Below are 16,139 nucleotides of genomic sequence, written 5' to 3' on the forward strand. Positions count from 1 at the left end.
GGGATCAAGTCCCACATCGGGCTCCTTGCTCAGCAGGGAGCCTGCTTCTCCCTCTGCCTCTGCCTGCCATTCTGTCTGCCTGTGCTCTCTCTCCCTCTCTGACAAATAAATAAAAAATCTTAAAAAAAAAAAAATTAGGCATGACAATATTTTGGCAAATATGATCATGGAGCCAGGTGTATTTTAAATTGGAGACAAAAGAAAAGCTATATAGCATATCTTGCACTTGGGAATAAACTCAAGTTTTTTACCTAAATACATGTGGGAAAGAAATTTTAAAAAATTTTGAGCATGTCCCATATACATGCACATCATTTTTTCTTTTTCTTTTTTTTTTTAAAAGATTTTTTATGTATTTATTTGACAGAGAGAAATCACAAGTAGATGGAGAGGCAGGCAGAGAGAGAGACAGAGCCCTGCTGAGCAGAGAGCCCAATGTGGGACTCGATCCCAGGACCCTGAGATCATGACCTGAGCCGAAGGCAGCGGCCTAACCCACTGAGCCACCCAGGCATCCCATGCACATCATTTTTGAGTTTGTTTCTTTTGGGGGAAAATTTTCAAAAAGAGAGCTCCTTTATGGAATACAGATTAGAATTTGTATTTCCATGAAAGGGAAAAAAAAAAAACAAACCCTATATTAAAAAAAATAAAGAAAGATAGATACTTCATTAGGAAAAGAGTCTGCCTTTGAAATCAAGTTTACTAGAAGAATTTGAAAAAAATTAGCTTGAATTTCACAGTTCATCAAATCCCATATTTTAAAAATCAGCCCATAAAGAACTCCGAACAAGATGTGTCAAAAAAGAGAATGTTTGATTGATTAATACTGTTCTTTCTTTCCAGTTTTTAGATTTCACGAATCTTTTTGCCCAATAGTTATAAACTTTTAAAGTCCTTTCCAGTGATTTATCTTTAATAGATAACAGCTCTACTCTGCCTTTATATTTTTAAAAGATGAAACTCAAGACATCTCAGATGTTTCTCTTTAATGTTATAAGAATTTCTGGGTCTTGTTCCATCTCCTGATTCTATTTTGTTAATAGAATTATAAAAATAGAAATAAATAAAAATGTACAAATTTACCAATAACAGAGTGTACACCATTACTCAAAATAATTTACAGTTTTCTATGAACTTGAATTCATCTCAGGTTTATCAAGATAACTGATTTTAAAAAGTCCTATAACAAATAGTGTGAATATAGTGCTTTATTTAAAAAAGGGGGGGGATATTCCCAGAAAATGCAGGAGACTATTTCAATTTATATATCTTCACAACATTAAAAATGAGGCATTTCCCAAAATCTTAACGAGTCAGCTACTTACACCGTCACCCACAGAGAGAGCTGTGGTCCAGGTGGGAGTGGGCGGTAGAGTAGGGGAGAGGGAGTGAGAGGAAGTAGGTAAATAAATTCACAATGCCAACATCCTACTTTAAGCAGACTGAATATTAAAAAATTAGATTTTAAAAACCACTAATGAGGCACTAAGCTCCCTTATAAAATGATTGTTTCCCACAGGATTTCTTAGAGGCACAAAATACTCTGTTACGTATCTAATTAGAGAAAAGCACTGTGTTAGGACAAAAGAATGAATGCTTACTGAAATTAATGCATCACGGACCTGTCTCCTAGGGGGAGGTCCTGGTCTTTAGTACGTGAGAAAATATTTACACACCTTTTCAGGAATATCTCTAATGTATACAGCATGTCAATTCTGTATAAATAAATCACAAAATGTATCTATCATCTATATCACAATAACTGATACTAGTAAAATACACAAGTTACAAAGAACTTTTATACTCACTTTTTAAAATCCTTACAACAAATCCATGAGGCAGAAAGTATTGGTTTTTTAAAGACTTCATTTATTTATTTGAGAGAGAGGGAGGGAGAAGGTGAAAGAATCTGAAACAGACTCTGCACTGTGCACAGAGCCCAACACGGGGCTTGATCCCACAGCCGTGAAATCCTGACCTGGGCCAACAGCAAGAGTTGGACGCCTAACCAATTGAGTCACCCAGGTGTCCTGAGGTGGAAAATATTATTAAAATCCTCACTATCAGTGAGGAACTGAAGGTCAGCAGATCAAAAGCAGAGCACCCACATTCTTTCTGTGTTCAACATAGAGGTTGTTCAATGTAACCACTACTGGAAAACTGGCCCTTGCACTCCCAGGGTTCACAGGCTGCATGTCTAGTTCAGATTCAAAGAGCTTGGCCATGGACACCCACTGTGTGTGTTGGGCTTGACTGGGGTCAGCCAGCAGCACGGGGGCCACCACTGTTAGGTGCTGCCCACTGTGCTGGCTTATGCCGGCCTGGTGACCAAGCTGGTTGGTATACAGCCCTCCATGGTGAGGCCTCAGCTTCTAAAGTAGTCTTTCATTATGTCTTTAATGCTCTTGTACTGACCACAGCAAAGCATGACTTCTCTTGTTGCCTCAGCAAAGCATGACTCCCATGTCCACCCACACGGATTCACCCTCTGTCAGCTCAGTGCACACCTTGCTTGTCTCTTCTCTGCATATCTCCCGACCAAACATTGACACTGAAACCCAGGGTACCCTTGGTGAGACCCTCACTGCTGGTGATGTCATGATCAGATACTGGTTAGAGCATGTAACCCAGGGCTTCTTAGGCATTTTCATCCTTCACAATTCCTAGTTCCACCAAATCTCCACCACCATCCCTTAACATCCCCCTCACCACACAACCACACACACACACACACACACACACACACACACACTTATTTTGCCTCAGCCAGAAAGATGGAATACCCTGTTCAGTTACCCATTTTGAGCAGGTAAATTTAGAGCTCTGAAATTCACATGAATTGTTTTTAAAAACATGTAACAAACACTTAAATGGTACCTACAGTATACCAGATGCTGTTCTAAGGACTTTATGAATAATAGCTCATTTAATCCTGACAACCCAGGCCTCCATTTCACAGATATGAAACTAATACAGGGAGGTACCTTGCCCAAGATCACTCGCTAGGAAGTTGGAAGCCAAGTTTCTAACTGGGGGACTCTAGTTCCTGTATCTATCTCTTACCCACTACTAGACTCTACAACTGGGCAGAGAACAGTGTTTTTAAGAAAGGATGGATGGAAAATGAATAATAGCGTAGCATGAACTGAAGGACACACGCCCCCAGGTTGAGGAGACAGAAGAGTGATCTCAGTGGACTGATAAAGCAGCAGCACAGCTTCTCTGCCCACAAATCAAACAGGACTTGGGAATTTCAGGCTTCCCAATTTTTTCTTCCCTCCCACTCCTACCCCACACCAAGAAAGAACCAATCTGGAAACCTCTGACGAACCACTCTCCTTCCAGCTCACTAGGGAGGGCTTATTTATAATATTTTCTCCCCCTCCTAATTGTTGAGATATAGAGATTATATGGTCCCATAATAAGAGGCATTGCTTTTTTGACTTACAAAAATTGTTTTGTAAGCTGTAGCCCTCAGATACTTCCCTTGAGCCGGAAAAAGTGGCGGAGAGGGGGACCTTAGTAGTTTTACATCTCAATTATCTATAACACGGATGTTTAGAGGGAAGGTGTTGGTTTGTTTTTGTTTTGGGGACTCATTTGTCTTCCTTTTTCTCAATTTGGCATTCAAATCATATGGTTTTACACTGAAAAACTTGTTTGACCCACATTCATCTATAGGTCTTTGGTGTGGTAGTACTACACACATCTCTCTCTTTTCCTTAGATTCTGGTTTATTTTAAGATGACTTAGAGAACGTGGTAATGTTATAGCTCCGAATTTGTATTATGATATTGGTTTTTCTCTGGCCTGAAAAGGACTAATTGTTCCTTATTCTGTGCTGCATCAGTTCAACTTCTTCACTAAGTTATTATTGACTGGTTTTTAACTATGTGGGTGGGCTTCTGGTAATAATTAAACTACCACCTCCATTAAATCCCAAGGCGAGGAAACTGTGAGGGTAGTGGCAGCCGAGTTCCTAGTAACGTTTTATCATCATAAAGAAGGCTTAAAGGGCACTCGTGTGTTCTTTGTTTTTCAGGCCATAAAACTATGAACATCTGATGACAAAGTGTCCTTTTAAATGCTCTGAATAATGTATTGGGCTTTTGCTTACAGCAGGGTTCTATTGTTTTTTGACACTTCATTTCTACAATTAGGCAGTGGCTTTGGAAACACATTAAAGACCCCTTCAAATAACACTTTAATCCAAATCCCATATGGAAGAGATTTGGAATACTTAACTCTGAACTTTAGCATCTGAAAGAAAAAGAGAGACAGAGAGACAGAGAGGAGGAGGAAGGGAGAACGAGAGACTGTTACAGAGGTAGCATGGATCACTGGCAAGAAAAAGTTCTGAAATCCAAAAATGAGCATTAATTTCACCTCTCCAATTGCTTCACTTGGATCCAAAAATAAATGAAATCATCCTTAGGCTGTTGTCTCCTAACTCCAAAACCCAGAGATTGGGTTTAACTGATGCATAATCAGTTAAAACTAGATTAGGTTGCATTATTTAAAAGACAGTAACAAAAGTGGTATAAACACATAATAAAAGCCTGAGTCAGTGGGGCGCCTGGGTGGCTCAGTGGGTTAAGCCGCTGCCTTCGGCTCAGGTCATGATCCCAGGGTCCTGGGATCGAGTCCCGCATCAGGCTCTCTGCTGAGCGGAGAGCCTGCTTTCCTCTCTCTCTCTCTCTCTCTGCCTGCCTCTCTGCCTACTTGTGATCTCTGTCTGTCAAATAAATAAATAAAAAATCTTTAAAAAAAAAAAAAAAAAGCCTGAATCAGGCAGCTGAGGGCTGATCTGGTCAAGCCACAGGGTAGGGACAGGGGCTTCTACTCTGTGGGCCTTCTCCATGCTTGATTTGCTAACTCTTGGTGTAAGATGATTCCTTATACCATGTCCACATGTCTAGCTGTCATGTCCACATTCCAAACAATGAGGAAAAGGAATAGAGAAGCAACATGTTTCCTTCCTTAAAGAAGACTTTGAAAGTCTCAACACACCTTCCATATCATATTTCATGGTCTAAACTAAGTCACGTGGAAGCAAGCAAAGGTAAACTTTTACTAAGCAGCAAAGTACCCAGTGTTACAAACAAGACAGCCAGCCCCAAGTGGAATTAGTTACGCTAAGACTCCCATCACCAAACCAAGACTTCATTACAGTTCCAGTTCTGCCAGAAACGGAATCTTAAACCAGTCAGTCAGGACTCTCCTGATCAACACTGTTAAAGAATCTGTCTGATAGACCCCAGCCATCCCCCAAAGGAGAGTAAACTTGCAATAACCAGTTCACTTTTTTACCGCTTCCTCCTTCCCACTCACTTCTGCCTATAAAAGTTTTTCATTTCATACAGCTTCTCAGAGCTCCTTAAAAAAAAAAAAAAAAAATCAGTCCCTTGCCTTTGATTTGGGAAGTAAAGTAACTGTAAGTGTATTATTCAAACAGCAAATATTTACAGAGAACATGTGTGCTCATGATATGTTTGGGGTCCATTCTGCTCTTTTTTTTCCAATTCTTTATTTAAATTCAATGTACTTAATATATACTGTATTATTAGTTTCAGGGGTAGAATTTGGTGACTCATCAGTTGCATGTAACACCAATTCACAACAACATGAATGGACCTAGAGGGTATGATGCTAAGTGAAATAAGTCTGAGAAAGACAGACACCACATGATCTCACTCATACATGGAATTTATGAAATAAAACAAATGAACATAAAGGAAGGGCAGGAAAAATAAAATAAAATTAGATGAAAATGGAGAGGCAAACTATAAGAGACAATGAACTCTAGGAAAATCAGAGCTACTTTTTACCAACTAGATTGGATGCTGCCTGATTCAAACTGATTTTTACTCAAACTTAAAAAAATCATAACGTGCCTCAGTTTTATCTTTTAACACCAGCCTAGCAGGAAGCAGAGAATGGATTTAGGGAGGCAAGTGGCTGTCTCTGCCCATGGAAATGAAAGCCTCCCTTCTAGAATATTGAAATGTGTCAGTGAAATGTAATACTTTCTCCAAATATGGCATTGAGACAACACTGCACAGCTCTAAGCTGTTTTCTCTCTTTACCCTAGCCCTCCCTTACCTGTACCACTGTTGACATTTTCCACCAGCACCATCCCTGAGTCGGCCGGTTTCCTTCAGGTTTGCAGCAGATTATCTAAGCTACCTGCCTTGTATGAAATTAGAAGATGCTTTGTAGGGAAAAACCCACCAAAACATCAAAATGTAATAATAAATACTAGAAGTAGTTAGTAGTGCAAACTGGCAAGAGGCAGAATTCACTTCTGAAACCATTAGAGTGAAGATCCAGGAGTGAATGGAGAGGTGTGATGATGCTAACAAGAGGAACAAGAGGCCAGAGACGGCTGCAGCTGACACGCTGTGATTTACCCCAGCAGCATGAGGGCTACGCCCACCCCTGCATCAGCTGTCTCGCTTCATGCTCACAACAGCCCTACAAGACAAGTATGCGTGCATGCGTGTGTGTGTGTGTGTGTGTATTTTATTTTATTTATTTATTTATTTTTTACTATTTTACAGATAAGGAAATTGAAGTTCAAAGAGGTCTTGAGACTTGAGGTTCCACATAAAGTAGATGGAAGAAATAAAATGAAAAGAGACTCAGAAAGGGTCACAAAAGTTTCTGACCAGTCAGATGGCCCAGAGGAGTGAGCTCTTGCATCAAGACAGGCCACGGTGAGGAGCAGGGACCTTTGCTGAAGAGACACCACAAACCCAGGGCAGCCTAGCTTCAGAAGGAGAGCCAGGAATCACACTTTGAACTCCCTCTCAACACTTCTCAACACTTCTGCTGATCTCCTGCAGGTGCCCCTGTTGGATGAAGCAAAACAGAAGTCTAAGTGCAAGGAGTTCTCAATATAATCTACATAGGTCAGTGTCCTAGGGCAGAAAGCAGGGTTGAAAGCAGAGGGCTGAATCTGGAGGGGCAAATAAGATTCCAGCGCAGAAGGTGAGCCATCACTGTCTTCTCATTGTATTCAAGGACCACAGATAAGTAATATAACTTTGCTCATTTTACCATAAAACTTCCCTTCCCGTTGCCCTACTCACACCTATACAAGCAGGTCAGAATACAGGATGTGATTCAGCCCCCTCTCAATACCAGCAGGTAACAGGTTAGAGCATTGGCCCACTACATCTAAAGATTTCCAAAACCTGAGCTAGACTGTATGAGAGAGGCAATTGACTCTCTTATTTTTTAAATTCTGTTGGGGGCACAACTTATATAATTTCTTCCATAGTTTGAAGATACTCAAGAACTTTCTCCTATTTTCATTCCTCACCCTATGGCCCCCTCAATCTCACATGCACAGGAGATGGTGGCTGAGGGACACAATGGGGCAAAGCACAAGGGCCATGCTCTGGCCCCTATGTCCCAGTGAGGTACACCACCTGCTCTGGGCCAAGCTCAGGGAACACATGGACTTCAGCTGGCATATTCAATTACAACTAAAAAGGCACCCTTGTTTTCCTAAGAAATTTTAAAAAAAAACAAAAAACCTTTCTCCTATTATATGATTCATCTGTTTACCAATGCATCTTCTACTTAGGTTTCTTAATTCTTATCTTAAGGAAAAGAAAATAACAAGGCAGCAACATTCTTCAACTCACTATTTCCCAACTTGAAGACATGTCTCTACCGAGATCTTTCCCTTTGGTGAGCAGGTCTCTATTCCATCCTCTAAAAGTGATCTGTTTTCCCTTTTTCTTCTCTTTTGCATACCATCTTCGTCCTTACACTGCCCTCCCCAAATGCCTGCTTTTCTGGTCTTTTCTGGCTCAACATTTACTTCCCACCTACTCATTTTTTTTTTTTTCCCCAAGAAAGCCTGCTTAGACTAACCCATTCCCCAGAGGAGTTTTGTTTTACTTTAAATTTCCATAGCAACTATCCTCATCAGCAAAACACTATGGACCCTCAGTATCTATTAGTGCTGCCTACATTTTCCTTAGGCTATTTAAGAACTTCAGTATAGCAATTTTTGTATGGAAATCAGCCTGGGATTTTTTTTGAGGATATACTCTTCCACTGTATGAATTTACTATTGTTTCTAATCAGTTCCCTATTGGTGGACACTTAGATTCATCCCTTCATTGTTTCACCATTATGAACAAAGTTGTATTAATCATAGTGATAAATATATATCTGTGCCCCTTTGGGAGTATTCTGTAGAAGAGATGCTGAAGACTGGATTTCATAGGTCAAACGGTTTACCTATTTATTAGTTTAAGAGATACTACCAAATTCCTTTTTTTTTTAATTTTTTAGTTTTTATAAACATATATTTTTATCCCCAGGGGTACAGGTCTGTGAATCACCAGGTTTACACACTTCACAGCACTCACCAAAGCACATACCCTCCCCAATGTCCATAACCCCACCCCCCTTCTCCCAACCCCCCTCCCCCAGCAACCCACAGTTTGTTTTGTGAGATTAAGAGTCACTTATGGTTTGTGTCCCTCCCAGTCCCATCTTGTTTCATTTATTCTTCTCCTACCCACTTAAGCCCCCATGTTGCATCACCACTTCCTCATTGCTTTTTAAAAATGTAGTAGCCATTTGCCCCTTATCTTGTTTACACTGCTCTCATATCTCTCCACAACCTGCCTTGCAAAACTGGATACTACTCATCATTAAAATGTTTTCTCAGGGGCACCTGGGTGGCTCAGTTGGTTGAACGACTGCCTTCAGCTCAGGTCACAATCCTTGAGTCCCAGGATCGAGTCCCGCATCGGGCTCCCAGCTCACGGGGAGTCTGCTTCTCCCTCTGACTTTCTCCTCGCTCATGCTCTCTCTCACTGTCTCTCTCTCAAAAAAATAAATAAAATGTTTTTAAAAAATAAAAAATAAAAAAAATGTTTTCTCCATCTCATCAGTAAAAATAGTGTCTGAATATATCCATTTGGATTTCTATGATTAACAGTAAGATGGAGCAGTTTCCCACTGTTTATAGACAGTGTGCATTTTTTCTCCAACTTGCCACTTAGCTTTTTCCATTTTCATCTTAGAATATCTTTTTCTCATTGACTTACATATATTCTCCATATTGTATAGATTAAGACTTTATTTCAAGCATATGTCTGTCATTTATTTCAATATTTTCTCGTCGTCCCGTGCTTGCCATCGATTAATTGGTTTCTTTGTAGACATGAATTTTGAGTTTTTACGTGGTAAAGTATGTGAACCCCTTTAAATCTCCTCATAATTATAAAAATATGAAAAGTTATAAATGCATAAAACTTCTCTCTCTCTCTCTCCCTCCACCCATCTCTCTGCCCCTCCCTCTTCCCACCTGCCACCCGCCCCCATCCACATAGTTCTGAAATTTTTATCCACTTATTATACTCTTTCAATCTGGAAACTCTGCTTCAGCTTTGGAAATGTTCTCAGATTATTTAATAATGTCCTCCCCTCTATTTTCTCCATTCTCACTTTCTGAAACATCTGGAAATCTTGAATTGGTCCTTTAAGTTTATTTTCTTTTCTCTCTAATCTGTCTTTTGGTATGTTTGCCATAGTTTCTGGGAGATTGTCTCAATTTCATCTTCCAAATCTTCTACGGAGTTTTTAATTTGTTTTCATATTTTTAATTTCCAAACCACCTTATTTTTGGCTTTTAAATGTTTTGTTTTTATAGCTTTCTACTTTTTATACCATCAGTGGAATGAATACCTTATCTCTCCAAGGATATTAATGAGACTAAGTTTGTTCCATTTTATTTTTTAGGTTTCCATCTTCTTGCTTAGTTTCTGTTTTCCCCAGTTGGTTTAGTCTATTTTTTTCCTCCTCGTCTCTGGATTCAAATCACAGATTTCCCTCAAGTATTTCATGATCCTTGCCATCCACTCACATTTAAGAGCAAGATGCTACAAAGCTGAGTATATGCTCTGTGCATGGGCCCTCACTCTCAGGGAGATCTGCCTTTGCCACCATGTCAAGGAAGCCTCAGTGTTAGCCTTTTTTAAGTCATTTCTAGGGATGATAGGGGCCAAGGTAGGAAGGCATAATCCTATTGAAGTATTCAAACATTGGGAAAGATGGTTGATGGTCTCAACAGTCAGGAAGTAAACTTTCATTTAACCCCTTATTTTCAACCCTCAACTGTGTCTAGTGCCCCCGCCCAGGCCAGACCCTCTGATTATATATATTGGACAATAAACTTCCAGCCACTGCCTGGAAAGGATGGGGGCAGGCTGCAACTACATGGAATGGGTTAAGATCTAGGAATCTACTATCTATAAACAAGTTTCAACCTACTATACTAAACTAAACCTTGCCTTTATCTCCCACTTCCAGGGTGCTTGGCACTCTACCAGTTCCTGACACTAGGGAGTCCATGATGTGTATCAGGTTTCTTCTCCACTTTCCTTACTGCTTATTTAAAAAGCAACTCCTCTCCTCTAATACAAGAAACAATAAGTGTATATGAGGATGTGGGGAAAAAAAGAACCCTCTTGTACTGTTTGTAAGAATGCAAACCAGTGCATCCGCTCTGGAAAACAAAATGGAAGTTTGTAAAAAAGTTAAAAGTAGAAGTACCCTACAGTCCCATAATCACCCTACTGGGTATTTACTCCCAAAATACAAAAACATGAATCCAAAGGGATACACTCACCACTAAGTTTATAGCAGCATTATTTACAGAACCCAAACTATGGAAGGAGCCCAGTGGCCATCAATAGATGAATGGATAAAGACGTGGTGTGTGTGTATATATATATATATATATATATATACACAATGGAATTACTCAGCCACAAAAAAGGATAAAATCTTGCCCTTTGCAATAACATGGATGGAGATACAGAGTATAATGCTAAGTGAAATTAAGTCAGAGAAAGATGAATACCATTCAATTCACTCATATGTGGAATTTAAGAAACAAAACAAGATGGGATAGGGAGGGAGACAAACCATAAGTGACTCTTAATCTCACGAAACAAACTGTGGGTTGCTGGGGGGAGGGGGGTTGGGAGAAGGGGGGTAGGGTTATGGACATTGGGGAGGGTATGTGCTTTTGGGTAAATTGGAAGGGGAGATGAACCATGAGAGACTATGGACTCTGAAAAACAATCTGAGGGGTTTGAAGTGGCGGGGGGGTGGGAGGTTGGGGTACCAGGTGGTGGGTATTATAGAGGGCACAGCTTGCATGGAGCACTGGGTGTGGTGAAAAAATAATGAATACTGTTTTTCTGAAAATAAATAAATTGGAAAAAAAAAGAATAATAAAAAAAAAAGAAACAAAACAAATGAGCAAGGAAAAAAGAATCAGAGAGAGACAAACCAAGAAGCAGACTCTTAACTAAAGAGAACAAACTGATGGTTATAAGAGGGTGGGGAGGTGGGTGGGAGGGTGGGTGACATAGATGATGGGGACTAAGGAGGGCACTTGTGATGATGAGTACCAGGAATGTATGGAAATGCTGAATCACTATATTGTACACCTGAAACTAATATAACATTGTATATTAACTGTACTAGATTTTTTAAAATAATAGAAAAAACAAAATAAAATAATTAAATATATTGCATCGATAAAAAAAAAAAAAAATCAGCTCCTCTGTTTTGTTAGATCAGCAACCCCTTATTCCTCTGCTTTCCAGCTCTGAAAATGTTTATTGTCTCTCCAGATCGATTTTTCCTTGTGGGATTATAACTTTAAGAAATATTTTAGGAGGGCATGTATTACGTGGAGCACTGGGTGTGGTGCATAAACAATGAATCTTGGAACACTGAAAAAATAAAATTAAATTAAGATGTTAAAAAAAAAAAGAAAGATTTTTCCTATAATTACAATGGGTTTTCAAAATGGAGTGGAGAATAAAAAATGTTTGTTTCACCAACTTTAAAAACTTCTTAGTATCAAATTTTAACATATATATTTAAACACCTTTCCCTATCAATCTCCAGTGTTAATGAGTATGTACATCCCCTCCTCATACACAAGCCCACATACACACAAAAAATGAAAAGAATAAGAAAAATATGTTAGCACACTTGCTAATTTCTTCTGTACTTTGTCTCCTGAGTTAAAATCACGAGAATCAAATTCTAGATTTATTATTCTTCCATCATGTTGTTTACACAACATTGGGATAAATGGGCAATAAACAAGCAAACATGTAACTAAATGTCATTGTTTTACATAACTATGTTGTCTCTATAAAATAAAGGAAAGTAAGGAACAGAAGTGGGGTGATATTTTGGATGATGTGCCAAGGAAGCTCCTTCTAGAGAAGTTATGTCTGTGCAGAAACCTACACAATGTAGCAGAGCCAGTGGCGTGTACTAATGATATCTAGTGGTAATCAGCATTCATTGCCACTTTCTTCTATGCATTCCACCATATTACAGAGGCTGGAAATCTACATTTCTTACACTTCCTTGCCAGCAGGTTCTGGATACAGTTAGGTTCACCCAATGTGATGAACTCATGTGAGAGCTGAAATGTGCAAGGGAGGAAATAGGCTCATACCAGCAGGGGCCACTGGTCTTACTTTGTAACCTATCACCCAGAAGAAGGTGGTGCTTTAGAATGATGGAATAGTCTGTTGAAAACTTAATTACACTACTACCCGAGAAACAGCACCTTGCCAGACTGGTGTAGTATATGGTCCCAAAAAACATCCAACAAATGGCATTGTTTCTACCCTAGTCACAGTAAGTCCAGAAGCCAAGGATAGAAATAGAAGTGGCTTCTCTCATTAATATAATTTATGAACCAGTCATGTAATGTGCAGCACCTTCCTTAGTCTTCTGCAGTCCACTAGACAGAGGTACTGATTCCAATGGGGAAAAGAGTCCCACCAGAATACATGACAACTAACTGTTCCATTAAATGGGAAATTGCACCTGGCCTCCTGTCATTTAGGACCTCTCATGCCACTGAACCAGCCATCAAAGAAAGGGATACCTCTCCTCCTGGAATGATTCTTCATACTAATCAAAGGAAATTGGGGTTGCTACTGAACAAAGGGGCAGAAAAAATGATGTCTGGAACCCAGGGGCTTCTCTGGAGCACCTTCTACTATACCTGTGCCCTGTAATAAAAGATTTAAAATATAAATAAGATACCTCATGACTCAGACCCTAATGAAATCCAACATAATCAAGACCACTGAGCACTCAGAATTTTCAAGAGACAATCTAGTTAACTCATCAGGTAAAAAATATCCTGACTGAGTTTCTGGGTGAGGAAACTTTAATACGAAAGAAGACAGAAATTCTAACTACAGCTTCATGACCACTTGAAACAACAAGGACTGCAGTAACTATACACATTTTCTTCCTTGTGGTTCAAGATTATTTATTAGCTTGATCAATTTTACCCTCTTTTTTCTTAATGTTTTATGTAACTTTTAGATTATATTTGCCTTCTTCTACTCTAAAATGAGCTCTTTTTTTCCAAAAGAAATGTCAGGTGGAGTGTGATGAATGTGGAAATGTCATTCTGAAATAGAGAGATGAAGAAGAGAAAAAAAGAATTAATAAAGAAGACACAAAGGCTGCTCAATGGAGTAGAAGAAAAGTGCTCTAGAAACCAAGAAGAAATACAAGAAGGGAAGGGTCTCTTCTGTACAAGGCTGCTGAGAGAGTCTGAGGAGATCAAAGTATTGGTCACTGTATTTTACAAATTGTTGATTATTATTGACCAACTAAGAGTGGATTTTGTGAAGTACATGGTTTAAAAACCAGACAAAACTGGGTCATATGTAGAATAACAGAAAAGAAAGTAAAAACAGTGAACATAGATACTTCTTCCAAGAAATGTCTGTTTTAAGGGGAAGGAAAACTACAGGAGTTCAGGGCTGATACATAGGTAACTGAAGGGGAATACGGTGTCAAGGAAGGACTTTTTCAACACCAAGAATATTACATTTTAGTAGGCTTTGGGAATGATCTGGGAGAAAAAAATTTTGATGATACAAGAATGAAAACCTCAGGGAAAGTCCCAGAGTGGGAATGGAGCCTAGTAGGTAAGTAGTAATTGAACCTGGTTGAGAATATGACAATTTGTCCATTGTTAACAGGAGGCAAGGCAGAGAACATGGTACAGATACAGGTATGTTAGTAGATGGAAATATTCAAGGTTATTTATACTTCCTTTTTTATTTCTAACAAAATAAGAGTCAAACATCAGCTACATAGGGATGGGCAGAGAAATTGGAGGGTTGGCTTAAGAGAGAAAAAGAATGGGATGCCTGGGTGGCTCAGTCAGTTAGTCAGCAGATTGTTGATTTTGGCTCAGGTCATGATCCCGGGATTGTGCCCTGCTTTGAACCCTGAGGCAGGCTCTGCACTCCATGGGGAGTCAGCTTCAGGATTGTCTCTCCCTCTGTACTTCCCCCTGCTGAGTCTCTCTCTCTAAAAAATAAATATGTAAATCTTTTAGAGAGAGAGAAGGTATGAAATACTCATCAGGAAAATGGAAAGGCAAATTTATTGGAGATAACATATGAGAATTATTGAGCAATAATGACAAACATGCATGAAATTTCTGGTTTTAAATACAAAATCCAGACCAGTTGGCAAGACTATGTTTTACTCTATCTGTATTCAGCTGCTTAGATGTAAAGAAGTTGGAAATTTGGATTTAACTTGGGGGTGGAAGAGTTTTTTGCAGGTAAAAAGCAGAGATAGAAAGGAGTTTGAGCATGTATACAGCTGGATGATCATGATGAGGAACCCCAGCATCTAGCCTAGTCAGAAGAACAGTGAAAACAGATGGGAAGCAGGTGGTAAGACAGAAAATTTGGCAGATTAGAAGACTAAAGGCCCTAGAAGACTGAAGGGGTCAAAGTATTGTTGCCATCAAGCTAACAGAGTAGGGAGCTAGAAAGACAAGAGGTCATAATCACCGAACAATGAGATTTCAAAGTTGGTACAGTGGTTGTATATGACAAGATCTAAAAGATGACCACAGGAATGGAGAAAATGATTACTGAAAATGAGAAGGTCCAGGAACTAAATGGATAATGAGAACTAGGACGTATGAAGAGAAAGAGAGCAAGTCTTCAATGAAGGAGCAAGAGTCACAGATGGTGACTCTTCTGCTTATAAGGAAAAGTAGCAATGGGATATGGTTTGAAGTTGAGGCCCTTCAAAATAACTAGGATTTTTAGGGAAGAGGACTTTCTGAGAACAGCAACCAGAGATAAGAGGATTTGCCTAATTTCAAGCTCTTGTTCTGAAAGAGCTTTAGAAGAAGAAACATTCTCTCAGGATATCGCCAAGTTTCAGAAAAAAAAAAAGTAATTTTACCACAATTAATTTTTAAGTCAATATACAGGTTTCAGTCTCCCCATTTTAAAACCACCTTCTCATTTCAAGAGGCATTCTTGAAACATATCAAATATTTGACTATAAGCTAAAAAATAAGGTTTCATTATAGTTTACTAGGCATTTGATACATAAATGCTTTTATCTGAACCAACAAAGAAATTATATTACTTTACTATTATTATCTTGCCATTAGCCTCTCTCTGAGTTCCCATTCAGTATTGAGAATACTATAGCACATTCTGCATGTCGGAGATAAGTAAGCAGAGCTGGGGAAATACAGAACCTGGGCTCAGTGTATAGAATTTCAAGAGCCAAAAGTATCAGAAAGATTTATTTTTGGAGAAAATGAGATTCTTGCTCAAATCCTTTTTTTATAACCTCAGCAGAAGACCAAGTGATACAGAGACCATAATTTAATTCCATAGCTTCTTTTTAACCTTTTTCTACATACACCCACAACACAACCCCATACTGCACACTGGGGAAATCAGGTGCTATGGACTACAATCTGGTTGTCATGGCAACACAGTTGCCTCCAAGCAGCTAAAACCAACATATTTTCAGACTATGCAAAAACAAAACAAAAAAAAACAACACTAATTCTTATACACAAACCTGAACAGATCTTTCATTTAAGATTAAGGTCCATTGGTCTAGCAGGCACAATAAACATCCTAGAATCAAAAATGTAGAAGCAATTCCAAAAGTCCTAGCCATAAAGATATCTCTACTGCCAAATGGTACCAACTTAGCCCCCCATCACTTAGGACCAGACACATACGTATAGCTCCTTAATTGTTCACTTATGTCAT

This window comes from Neovison vison, chromosome 1 (assembly GCF_020171115.1).
Source record: "Neovison vison isolate M4711 chromosome 1, ASM_NN_V1, whole genome shotgun sequence".
Taxonomy (NCBI): Eukaryota; Metazoa; Chordata; class Mammalia; order Carnivora; family Mustelidae; genus Neogale; species Neogale vison.